Raw genomic sequence first — 12689 nt, forward strand, 5'->3', positions numbered from 1 at the left:
AAAAAACATTTTATATAATTTTCTTCGTCGTATAATAGGGTAGGGCGGGGCACAAAGGTCCAATTTAAATTTGAGCAATTATACTGTGAATATCAAACCAATTACATAACAACAAAAGACGCATGTCAAACAAATAACTATCTTACTATGTTCAGCAAAACTTTCAGCTAATTCATCATTGTAGAAATGTGCTTTTCCGCTATTTTTCAAAAATTGGTACTTTTTACCCCATTCGCGGGGTGCATTTTTACAGAGATAACAAATGTGTAAAAAAATTGATTACCAATAATGTAATATTCACGACTATAAATTGAGACTTATTATTCTTAAGAAACTGGATACAAATGTATACCGTGAGTAAATCAAATTTAGTATTTCTGTAGTTTAGGTGTAATTTCGGTACAAGCATCGTGACATTTTGCAGAATATGGAACATATTGGTTTTTAATTTTTGTCGACTCTAATAATACCTTAATTTTAACAAAATAACAAATAAAATAATTTTATTTGTATAAAATTAAATATCGATGACATTTTCACGATTGTACTGCGTATTTACAGATTACTAATTGGAACAAATAATATGTATTTATTATTCATTTTCTTGGAATGTACGTGAAAAAACGTTTTGTGAAATCAGTTCACTGTATTATTTATATTTATACTTAAATGATTAGAAATATATCGATATTCGATACAGATTGTATGGAGGGTGCAATTATCTCAAATTAACAAAAACATGATCAAATACAAAATTAATGACATCATAATTTATGAAATAACTAATAAAGTGAATTATGCTGTAGATTGTTTAATGAACAATTACAATTAAGAATGTAATATTAGTAATTTTATTTGAATTACAACTGTTGTGCCTTATTCGAAAACTTATTCCTAATAATATTATTAATATAATAATATTAATATATTTATGAATTATCATTTTGCAACTTGAACTTGTTACACCAATTTATAAAATTTTATATCCACTTCGTCTAAATCGAATGCTAATCCATTGATTGAGCGTCCGGGTATAATGGTAATTAATATTATTTAATAATTTCAAAATTTTGAAATAAAAGTAAAAGTGAAGATCTATATAATATAATAGTTTATCAGACAATTTAAAATTTGTGACGTTTGCGAAGAAATTAAATTATAATATAAAAATTCAGAGATTCAGCAGATCAATGACTCATTTGCAAGCCCATGACTAGCAACTCACAACATAGCCTTATAAACATATTAAAAACATTATCAGTAAGAAGAAATCTTTTGTTTATAGATCAAGGCATGTTAATCATAACGGTTGAAATACTTAGACGTGTCAGATTTAAAATGTTTTTATCAGCTAAACGCTAAGAAAAGTAATCAGTTACTGCAAAAAACGATTTTAATGGTTTATCTTATAATCAGAAAGGTTTTAATTTGTATCAAGAGACAAATCTTTCATTATCATTTGATTTTAAAATTCCTCCAAGTTTCTTAATTTTAACCCGTTATTACAATTAATTTAAATTATATTTTAACAAAAACTTCTAAAACAAATCTTATTAAATATCCTCTTCGGTTAACAAATTGAGTTATGTAAATATATTCGGTTAGTTTATTTTATTTTAGTAATTTTTGTCATGCAGATATATTCATAATAAACATTAAAATTGTATTTTGACTCATCTTTATGCGACGTTTTTTTTTATAAGTATTTCCCGGTTATAGAAGCATATTTACACACATGGTACTGAAACTATTACGACATAATTTTGCTTTTGGCCGACTTTGCTGTTTAAATGTTTAGAATCATTTTCATATATAGATTTTTTTTCTATGGGCTGTTGTGATGAACCTTCTCTTTATGGTAAGGAAGTAAATCGCTTTAAAGATTACAACCCGTCCTTTGGTTGACCAAAGATATGTTTGATATTTTTATTATTATATTAGAATTTCAGGATATGTTATTTTCACTCACCATACATTATTTAAAAAATAAAAATTGAAACTAGTGGTGTATGGCATTATGCCTTGGGGCAAATTGCTGGTGCTTCCCGTACCGAGTTAAAATTTTGGAAATCTGTATTATTTTCAATATTAAAAAAAAAATTGGAAAAAATGTTTGAAATAAAAAAAATCATTTCCCAAAAACAATCGTTTCGGCAGAAAGTTTTTTTTAATCACTCACATCGGATGCTTATTTCTCTTAAATAACTATTATATTTTGCACATTTAGCTCTGTATCTCCGAAACGGCTGGATCCGCTTTTAGTAAAAACTGATTATCATTTCTACCCATTATTATGAATTAAATATTTTTTGGATCATTCAAATCGAATGCTTCGTTCCCTCAAAAACTCGATTTCTATTTCTCGACTGCTAAATGGCTGAACCCACTTTACCAAAAACTAATCAGCACATCTCCTACTCGATATCAATTGAATGTTTTTTAAAATTGGGGCCAAAAACGTAGACGAAAAATTGTATCCATACATACATAAACACACACACCCATTTATTCTAAGGTATATCAAAATGTTCAGAAACCTTCAAAACGTGAAGATATGCAAAAATTTTCACAGTAACTTACCCTACGGAAAGTAAACAATATATTTACACATTTTTCAAATAAAGCAATAAAATTTAAAGTAATAATTTGTCAAAAGAGAAGTTTCTTTTTATCAACGTTTCAAGTACGTCTGAATCGTTCGAGAGCAAAATTGGAGTGCATGTGAGCAGATTTTGATCATTTGTTTGCATATTCGGCATTCTCCAATTAAACAGTTGTTAAATTTATTTAAATAGCTAAATCTAAATTGTTATTGGTTAAGTATTTACACGTTTCGGAAATTTCATGCAACTTGATCCAAGGCAAAATGCCATAAATGCCTAGTTTAATTTAAATGGTCCAACTAGTCATTGAAATTGAAAGAATCGGTTTGTTTATGCTGAAGGCAGAAGTTCAAGCTATTATACAGTAATGGCGGAAAATACGCTGAACGCGCATTTTTGTGGAAAATGGAGTTTTTTTAATCTAAGCCAACTTTATGTGAGTTTGCCCTATAAACTGTTTGTTGAAAACAACCTAATGATTCACGAGAGACAACCATCGATTAACCAATCTCATACTAACCATCTATAATTTAGCAACATTCTGTGCTAAATCGAGCTGACCGAGGTTGGGATCGAACACGAGACTAGAAATTATTGGCCCAACATTTCTAGTAAAATGTTTCAATTAATTATACCGTGGAATCCAAAAAGAAATTTTTCCAATTTAGGGGCGCATATTAATTTTGATTGCATATGAAATTAAAAAAAATATTGTAACTGTAAAAACATTATAAATATCAGATGATGACATTTGATCTTTTGCAGTTAGATGTCAAGTAGCGTATTATATATAATAGTTTCATACTATGAAATATTAACAAACAATCGATATTTATTGGAATAATTCTAATATATACATATTGATATATTAATGCCGTAAAAATAATTTATTACAAAAATTTTAAAATTTCAATCTTCAAAATATTTTTGCTAGATTCTGAAAAGTCCCCATTATTTAATAGAAGTTAAACTTTAATTTGCATTTAATTTATCTAACCAAATGTTTCAATAATATATAACAACTGGCCATATACCAATGAGTGATATTTTTCAAAAATAATTTAATTTACAAGGAACTTGTCACAAAAATAATTTCCATTGATAAGACGAAGCAAGTATTACTGTACCTGATAGTCCAAAAAAGATCGTAGTCATCTGTTGATATCTAAACTTTATCAATTCGTATTGTGTAAAGTCGTAATTGTAGTTAATCTAATTGAAATGATAAAAAATGTATTTTATTATTATATCTACTGAATATGAAGGTGACTTGAAAAAAGTAGATTACAAAAATTTCGGCGATAAATGTATTTATCTTCAACAAATTTCTATTATGACGTAACAATATTAATTATTGAAGTAGGCACTAATAAAAAGTTTCAAGTTTATTGATGCCTATATACATAATAATAATAGTACCTATATAAAATTTATTTGCATGCATGCACAAACTTTTTCCGAAACCTTAATAACAAATAAAATGAAATAAATAAGCGAATATATTTCAGAAAAAAGTTAAAATTTAAAAGTAATTTCTTTCTTTAGAAAATATACCAAATGCATTTCAATGCAAATAAATTTACATTGGTTCGATTACTGCAAAAACTTCTATGTTGCTCTGATCCCATGTTTTATTATAATGTTATATATAATTATATAATTTGTTATTTTTATTATAATTGTTTAACTTATATATTTAAATGAAAAAAATAATTTAGACATCCCTGTGAAGAGTGATTACCTTTGATATCATAGAAACTTAAAAATATAAGAAAAATACTTTAATATCATTAAAACTATAAATCTTAATGCAGTCATATTATATTATGAATTCGATTATGTACATCTCAATTAACTTAGATTTTATTCTTGCATTATAAAACAAATTCGTCAGGTATCTTTTTTTGAATTTAACACTAGTCACTTTATTAAATTCGCAACTATTAAATATTTTATAAATATCTAAAATTATAAAATACAAACAACTTTTGAATTTTAATTGAAATTTAAAATATTGTCGATTTCTAGTGTAAATATGATTCTTTTATGTTACATGAGACAATGTTATTCAGTCCATACAAACAAATATGTTTATTTTCAAGCCCACTCTCTTCATGTCATCGTTTAAAAAATCCCAATTAAAATCCATTAAAGATAATTAACGTTTTGGGTCAATTAAACATTCTTTAGTTCTGTAACAATTTCATTTGTTTTGTACTATATGTACCTTAAATCCTAATACTATTTATATTAGTTTAATCCCTTTCTCAGTTTAAGATGTTTTAATTGAAGATAATGAAGACAATAAGTCACTCTGTTTTGAAAGATTTAGTAAATAAAATGGGATGTATTACATAGCAGGATCAAACAACCTTTATCTATGTTATCGGTATCTTTTAACAATTAAATAAAATAAATATAAAACTAGCTGTAAGTGGAATTCTGTCTTAAGGCAATTAGGGCATCGTGCCTTAAGGCAAATTGCTGGAACTTCCCGTACCAATAATTATTATTTTTTTTTAAAACGATTAACATTTTTGAAAAAAAATTACTTTGAAAAAATAAGATTTTTGAGAAACTATAAATTGGACAAAAAATTAGTTTTTTTTTTTGAAAAAAAAATTTTTTTAAAAAAATTTTTTTTTTTTTAATTTTTTTTTTTTTTGAAAAAAATTTTTTTTTTCTTTATTTTGACATATTGTGGAAGATCTGAACTTTTTTTTCAAAGCAATCGTACTGCTTTAACTACATAGGGACAAAATATAAAGCGCGTAAGCGCCGCGTCGCTGTCTAACGCATAAGCATTGGTACGGAACCGATAGGAATGTTAACAAAATGTATACTTATTGTTAAAATCTCTATAAAATGTCTGATAATTTGATGTGCATATGTCTAATGATCATTTTTGACCGCCAAATGGCTCATTTTTTTACTTTTTCCTCTATATCTCCGAAACCGCTAGACCTACCTTTATGAAAATTTTATAGATTCTTCATCTTGTCAATACAAGTGAAATGTTTTTTGAATTATTAAAATCGGACGCTCCGTTCTCTTAAAAACTGAGTTACCGTTTTCGGAACTTTTTGCCCCGTATCTTCGGAACGGCTTGACCTGCCTTTGCCAAAAACTAATCAGCACGTCTCCTTATCAATACGGATCGAATGTTTTTTGAATTATTCAAATCGGTTGTTCCGTGTTCCCGAACATCGTCGACGAAAATTTGTATCCGCACATACATACACACACATACATACATACACACACACATACACACACACATACACACACACACACACACACACATACATCCATTTTTTCTAAGGTATGCCAAAATGTTCAGAAACCTCTGAAACGTAAAGATATATAAAAATTTTCATTTTCGATTTTTTTGCGATTACTATAACTTGCCCTACGGGAAGTTAATTATGGATTAATATAATTTTTTGTTTACGGCTAAATAATATTTTTACATGGCGACCTAAGTACATCAAAGATTTTACTAATTTACTAACTTTAAAGAAATCAAAAAGGCGTATTTTTTCGTATTTAATTTTATTATTTAATATAATTCGTATTTAATTTTATTAAATAATATAATTCGTATTTAAATTTATTATTTAATATAATTCGTAATTAATTTTATTAAATAATATATTTTGCGGCACACACTTTGGAGTTGATTTCAGTTTTATTATTTAATTTCTTTAAAATAGGAATCAAGATATAATGAAATATTAGAAACTATTGTTACTGAGAGATAGTAATTTAGAGTTCACTCCATGGAGTAAAGTCAATCATTTCATTTGATAATTTGGTTAATAATAAAAATATATTGCAAATATCACTCGAGTGTAATTTCATAAATTTTGTGATAACCTTATTAAAAGTGTATTCATTTTAATTAATAAAATATAAATATAAATGAAAAAATATAGATACAAAAGTAAGATAAAATTATCTAATCCAATTCTGTCGATTTATATGTTGCGTTTAACTGTGTATCTTAAAATTTATTAATAATATAAATAATGTCTTTAAAAAAATAACTTTAATAATTATTTCCTTTAAAATAGCAATCAAAATATAATGAAATATTATAAATTATTGTTACTGAAAAATAGCAATTTAGAGTTAACTTCATGGAGTAAAGTCTAGTGTTTTATTTCATAATTTGGTTAATAATAACTTAATTAATGAATCAATAATATCACTCGTACGTAAATTCACAAATTTTATCATAATGTTATTAAAAAGGCATTCTTTTTAGTTAAGAAAATATAAATGGAAAAAAATTGTTTTTAATTAAAAAATAAATGAAAAAATATAAATACAATAAGTAAAATAAAATTATCTAATCCAACTCTGTCGATTTATATGTTGCGTTTAATTTATTATCATTATAAATAATGCAATTATATAAAATAACCATAATAAATAAATAAATATTTTAATTATTAATAAAAATAAATAAATTAATATAAAGTAATAAATTCAATTATTAAAAATTTAATGCTAAAAGATAGTATCGATAAAAATATTTAAATTATGGTTATATTCGTAGTAAATAATAAATGCAATATTTAAAAATATAGCTTTTTTTATTTTTTGAACTACGTAACTTATATAATTAATAATTGTCAATAGTATTGGACTGTAATCTGTATTAGAATTGAAAATTTCAATATTAGGTCTTTTTGTGTTAATAAATTTATTTATAATAAATTTTAGATCTACACAGTTAATTTGTTACAAAACTACCGCAAAATTAAAATGACCTAAACACGTGCACCATAAATATTTAGAAAATTAAGATAAGTCAGTAATTAGTGATTTGAAAAATATAATAAAATTTAGTAACAGTAAATGATGATACACACCTTGTAAGTCACGAACACAAGCACAAAATAATCCAGAATGATTTAATTTAATTCAAGTAAATTGCTTAATAACAAAACTGTTCGTCTTTTAAAAAACGTCACATTTTCACGAAACTCGTTCGAAAACTACGTTCGTATTCGAATCGTGCTGTCTTCAAGGAACACATGACAGCCCGTCTAAGCAAAAGCGTAGACTAACTCAAAATACATAAGTTTATTCGATTTTTACTTATATTTTAAATAATCTGCACTATCAGATCCTGTCGTTGAAATAACACCGATAATAATTGAAAACACGACAGTTCGACCGAATGAGAAGGAACACAGTCAATTATTGTCCGACGACCAATCCGGGGAGTAGGCCAACACCAACTGAGATCGGCGCGACTGCAGCGATCCGTCCCAAACTCCAATTTAATCAATTTCAATTGAAATTTAATTGAATTGATCGAATGCTCTACGACTCTGTTTAAAAGTAATGTTTGCATAAGTTATTTTTATGCGTTTCTAAGGTTGTTCTTCACAGGAGTAGAAGATATTTGCTCCTCGAGCGAAATTGAGTGGAATTTGGGAAAAGTACAGTCGTGCGATTTAAAGATGGAAACTAGTGGCGCATGGTGCATCGTGCCTTAAGGCAAATTGCAGAAACTTTCCTTGCAGTAAATCGAACATTTTAAAACTAGTGGGGCGCATGGCATCGTGCCTTAAGGCAAATTGCTGGAACATTTTTGAAAAAAATTTACTCTGAAAAAAAAATAGATTTTTGAGAAACTATAAATTTTGAAGAAAAATTTATTTTGAAATATTTTGTAAATACAGAACATTTTCAATGCAATCGTACTGCTTTAACTGCATAAAGACGAAATATCGAAGCGCGTAAGCGCCGCTAATCTAATTAATTCTAATGGATAAACATTGGTGAGGAAACCATAGGAATGTAAACAAAATTTATACTTATTGTTAAAATCTCTATAAAGTATCTGATAATTTGATGTGCATATGTCTAATGATCATTTTTGACCGCCAAATGGCATATTTTTTTACTTTTTTACTCGATCTCCGAAACCGCTAGACCTGCCTTCATGAAAGGTTCTTTATCTTGTTAATATAAGTAAAATGTTTTTTGAATTATTCAAATCGGACGCTCCGTTCTCTTAAAAACTGAGTTACCGTTTTTGGCACTTTTTGCCCCATATCTTCGAAACGGCTAAACCTGCCTTCGCCAAAAACTAATCAGCACGTCTCCTTATCAATACGAATCGAATGTTTTTGAATTATTCAAATCGCTTCATCCGTGTTCCCGAAATCGTCGACGAAAATTTGTATCCCAACACACACACACACACATGCATACACACCTACATCCATTTTTTCTAAGGTATGCCAAAATGTTCAGAAGGTTTTGAAACGTAAAAATATATAAAAATTTTCATTTTCGATTTTTCTGCGATTACTATAACTTGCCCTACGGGAAGTTAATAAACATTTTTGAAAAACAGATTTTTTTTGAAAAATTTGAATTTTTTCATATTTTGTAATTGTTTGAAAATTTTTAACTTTTATTTTTCAAAGCAATCGCCCTACTTAGCTGTTTTAGAGACGAAATATTGTCAACGGTTAAACATTATAAATTTTGGTACGGAACCCACAGAAATATAAACAAAATTTTCACTTATTATTAAAATCTCTATAAAATATCTGGTAATTTGATATTTCTAATGATGCTTTTGACCGCCAAATGGCATTTTTAAGCTTTCGTATTAAAGTATTCGTCAAAAATAAAAATTGAAAATGTTTGCATATCTTCACGTTTTGAAGGTTTCTGAACATTTTGGCATACCTTAGAAAAAATGGATGTGTGTGTATGTATGTATGAATACATTTGTTCGTCACGTTTTCGGACGCAAAAATCAACCGATTAGTTTTTGGCAAAGGCGGGTCCAGCCGTTTCAGAGATACGGAGCAAAGAGTGCAGAAAATAAAAATCGAGTTTTTGAAAGAACGCAGTATCCGATTTAAATGATCCAAAAAACATTCAATTTGTAATGATATGGAGAAGTGGTGATTTTGGCAAAGGCAGGTCCAGCCGATTCGGAGATATGGAGCAAAATGTGCAAAAAATGGCAGTTTTTGAGAGAATTAAGCATATAATTTGAATGATTCAAAAACTTTCTGCTCGTGTTGACGAACAATTACTTTTGTGAGTTTTTTTTCTATTTCAAAACTTAAAAAAAATCAATTTTTTTTTGTTTATCGAAAATGATTCGGTTTTTAATTTTAATTCTGACTAGACTAAAGTTCTGAAGCTCACTATATACTCTAAATAAATAATTTACCTTTGCTATTCAGTTTATATCATCTTATAATTATTAGACAATGTTACAGTGTTTATAATAATCTATTTGAAAACATTAATATTCCTCGAATATTTTGTTACGGTGCGGAAGTTCCAGCAATTTGCCTTAAGGCACGATGCCATACACCACTAGTTTTACTTTTTTTCATTTTCCGAAACGGTTGGACTTGCCTTCCCAAAAATTTGAACAGTTGTTCATTTCGTCAATGCAAGTAAAATGTTTTTCAAATCATTCAAATCGAACGCTCCGTTCTCTCAAAAACTGAATTACCATTTTTGGCAATTTTTGCCCCGTATCTTCGAAACGGCTGGATCTGTCTTTATCAAAAACTAATCAGCATCTTTGTCAATACGAATTGAATGTTTTTTGAAATATTCAAGTCGGTTGATTCGCGTTTCCTAAATACTCGATAAAAATTTGTATCCGCACACACACGCACACACACTCATTCATTTTTTCTAGGGAATATCAAAATGTTCAGAAACCTTTGAAACGTGAAGATATATACAAATTCCATTTTCGATTTATATGCGATCACTTAACTTACCCATTAAGTATTCACATTCATAACAAATTATATATATATTTTTAAATTGAATAAAAACGTCATATAAAACCAGTCCATAAGTCACAAAAATACTGGAGATATGTAAGAATAAAAAATTTCAAGATGAAAGTTCAGCATTCATACTCAGTTGGAAAAAAATATTTTTCGTAACAATTTTTAAAATTATAATTATTGTTTAAAAGGAAAGATATTAAAGACAATTAAACTGCAAAACAGCTGACAATTATATGCAATTTTCTTATATATAATTATTCCATATTTTAGTTTGGAATTCAGTTTTAAAAAATTAAAATTGAGATTTGGATTTTTCCACTTTAATTTAAAATTCTCTGAAAAAATCCTTTGCAGAAATTTTATATTCGTTTACTTATTTTCTAACCCTTTTTTCTAATTATTTTAAAATTTGCTTACCCGAGTAACTTTCAAATCTCATCTTCCAACAGTACATTTTGATTTGGATGTTTCTCTTATTTCTTGCTGTTTCCGTATTTACCATATACTTGAATCTGTAATGTAAAAATATATATTTATAACTTTATGCATAATTGTCATTATTATGAATCTAATTTTTTAAAACAAAAATATTAAACAGAGTGTATGTCTTCAAATTATATTAACGCGACGATAAGATATGATTCAGATGTTGGGCTAAAGAATTGATACTAGTAATTAATGTCATTAAATATAAATGGCTAAATTAAATTTTTATTCATGTTTCGCCAAATCATATTACAACAAGATTAATATGAGTATTATTAGAAACAAAATAATACAAACATTTATTTTAGTGCTTAAAATTTATATGTGTATCTAGTTTTAGATCATATTTCCAACAACATATCTAATGTTAGTTGTAATATTAATATAATAACATGTGTGGATATTGTTAAACAATGACGACATTAATTTATGTTTCATTTTTCGCTGACTATAAATCTGACGAGTTTCTTATTATGCTGATATAATAAATGATTTATGATGATCGTGTAACAAGAAAAACGATGTCGATTGAATTTTGTTTATGAGCTGATTGAAGGGATATTATTAGACAAAATAATACATTTGTTATGTAATTAACACTCTAAATAACATATATATATATATATATATATAATATACATTTTTCAAATTAACTTCCCGTAGGGCAAGTTATAGTAATCGCAAAAAAAATCGAAAATGAAAATATATATCCTTACGTTTCAAAGGTTTCTGAGTATTTTGGCATACCTTAGAAAAACTGGATGTATGTGTGTGTGTGTGAGTGTATGTGTATGTGTGCGTGTATGTGTGTGTGCGTGTATGTGTGTGTGTGCGGACACAAATTTTCGTCGACGATTTCGGGAACACCGATCAACCGATTTGAATAATTCAAAAAACATTCGATTCGTATTGATAAGGAAACGTGCTGATTAGTTTTTGGCGAAGGCAGGTCTAGCCGCTCCGAAGATATGGGGCAAAAAGTGCCAAAAATGGTAACTCAGTTTTTAAGAGAACGGAGCGTCCGATTTGAATAATTCAAAAAACATTTTACTTGTATTATAAGATCAAATTTTCATGAAGGCAGGTCTAGCGGTTTCGGAGATCTAGTAAAAAAAGTGAAAAAAAATGCCATTTGGCGGTCAAAAATGATCATTAGACAGATTTTTTTTTTTTTTTTTTATCACAAATTATTTTTGTTAATCAAGACTTTAATGTCTTATTTACAAAATTGATATGAGCAACAAAAAATACAAAAATACAAAAAAATGCAATAAATTGAATATAAAATGAAAAAAGTTAAAATGCAAATTAAATTAAAACAGTAATACAAAAATAATAACATAAATGAACGATGACGTGATGATGTATGCCGCGTACTACGTCAGGACGCGTGCAGACATTGGGCTAGGTGTTTGGTAGATCGGAAGGCCATTTCTTGCTCAATCTTCTTATCGGTCTGTGAATCGCTTGAATTGTAGGATTGTATGCTGGATTAAGTTATTGTTGAAAGATGAACTTCTAATCTTGATCATTTTGTTGACTGTTGAGATTTTCAAATCCTTATGTAGGCAAAATTCGAAATATACCAGGCGCATTAGTAAAGATACGCAGAATTTTATTCTGGCACCTTTGAATGATTTTATGTTAGATTTGCATGAGCAACCCCATAGTTCGATTCCATAAGTCCAAATGGGCACTATGATAGTTTTGTACAGAAGTACCTTGTTATCGAGAGAGATTTCAGATTTCCTCCCAAAAAGCCAGTAAAAATCTTTTATTAACTTCCCGTAGGGCAAGTTATAGT

General features: G+C 27.6%; 1 protein-coding gene across 1 annotated transcript in view; it reads right to left on the reverse strand.

Moving 5' to 3' along the window:
* LOC113374459 (leucine-rich repeat-containing protein 24-like) overlaps positions 1-7576 on the reverse strand; it is a 30237-nt gene extending 22661 nt beyond the window's left edge. Inside the window, exon 1 of the mRNA XM_026614496.1 lies at positions 7481-7576. The gene's annotated coding sequence lies outside the window, so the exon portion shown is untranslated. The remainder of the gene's footprint in view (positions 1-7480) is intronic.
* Positions 7577-12689: the final 5113 nt, after the last annotated feature.

Source organism: Ctenocephalides felis, unplaced genomic scaffold (genome assembly GCF_003426905.1).
Source record: "Ctenocephalides felis isolate EL2017-DRISC unplaced genomic scaffold, ASM342690v1 CF-g0.4_SCAFFOLD_01806, whole genome shotgun sequence".
NCBI lineage: Eukaryota > Metazoa > Arthropoda > Insecta > Siphonaptera > Pulicidae > Ctenocephalides > Ctenocephalides felis.